The sequence below is a fragment of the Elephantulus edwardii genome, unplaced genomic scaffold, assembly GCF_000299155.1.
Source record: "Elephantulus edwardii isolate Elephantulus edwardi_28Jun2011 unplaced genomic scaffold, EleEdw1.0 scaffold00061, whole genome shotgun sequence".
Lineage (NCBI taxonomy): Eukaryota > Metazoa > Chordata > Mammalia > Macroscelidea > Macroscelididae > Elephantulus > Elephantulus edwardii.
This window is the reverse complement of record NW_006399811.1, coordinates 8,514,005-8,515,191: the sequence shown is the minus strand read 5'-3', so window position 1 is coordinate 8,515,191 and position 1,187 is coordinate 8,514,005. Positions and strand designations below refer to the sequence as shown.

At 42.0% G+C, this 1,187-nt stretch overlaps 1 pseudogene; it reads right to left on the bottom strand.

Annotated features, from left to right (window-relative positions):
* Positions 1-503: 503 nt before the first annotated feature.
* The window catches only part of LOC102872962, a 65,462-nt pseudogene continuing 64,778 nt past the window's right edge, over positions 504-1,187 (bottom strand).

Below are 1,187 nucleotides of genomic sequence, written 5' to 3'. Positions count from 1 at the left end.
GGACATGTTGTAAGGAGAGACAGGTCCTTGGAGAAGGACATCATGCTTGGTAGGGTGGAGGGACAGCGCAGAAGGGGAAAGCCCCTATGAGGTGGATTGATTCAGTGACTCGGGTAATCAGGATGGGTGTGTCGGAGACAGTGCGATTGGCACAGGACAGAGCAGAGTATTTAGGGCTGTTGTACATAGGGTCGCTATGAGTCACAAGCAACTCAATGGCACATAACAGCAACAACATGCTCCTTCAGTGGCCAACGTTCACATACACAGTGAGCAACTGAAGATAAGAGGACTTGGATCAAGTGCATTTGAGTCTCTAAACTGACATCCTTGCCCTTTAGCACTTTGGAGAGGTCCTTTGTATCAGATTTTCCTCAGTGCAATACATCTTTTTTTAAAACAATTATTCAGGTTTGGCTTTGTTTTATAATGAGTTCTACTGATATTGCATGATCCGTAATAATATAGGCAGGGCATCTACTACTTGTGGGGTGTGCTTTGCCTCAGCCAGACATTTCAACTTGCAGCTCTTTGTTCCTGTGCACCTCCACAGCTGCCTCTCCTTTTTCTGTAGATGTTCAACAGTAGCAGCTAGGTTAGCCTCACAGTTTTCCTTAGTTTGTCCTATTTTCAGAATTAGTTTTTCCTCCACTATTTTGCTGAAGTTCACCTCCAAAGCCTTCTGAAGGACTTCTCTTGCTCATGTTCCCTCTTCTCTGCCAATTGTTTTAGCAGCGAGGCGTTCTGAGACTTTCTTCTTTCCTCTACAGCCTCCAATTTTTTCTGGATTTCCTCCAGGGACATGTTTTTTTTTTTCTTTGGAGAAGCTAAAGTTTCAGGATTTATGACATAGGAGATAGAGGCTTTAAAATGAACTCAAATGTCTGACCAGATACATGTTTGATTTGCTTCACTTCCAAACCATCAAAAGTATAGATGTTGATGTTGCGAGGTTCCAGGTAAAAAACAGGAACAGATCAGTGGCAGCATGACAAGCTCCTTAATTTATCCATGTAAGCCATTGCTAGCAGTTTTAGCTATTGTTGGCATGTGTAGATGCAGAATGACAGAGTAGGCCAGGGTCTGGCCTTCTGTAGAGCAATTTCTTTTTCTTTCTTTCTTTCTTTCTTTCTTTCTTTCTTTCTTTCTTTCTTTCTTTCTTTCTTTCTTTCTTTCTTTCTTTCTTT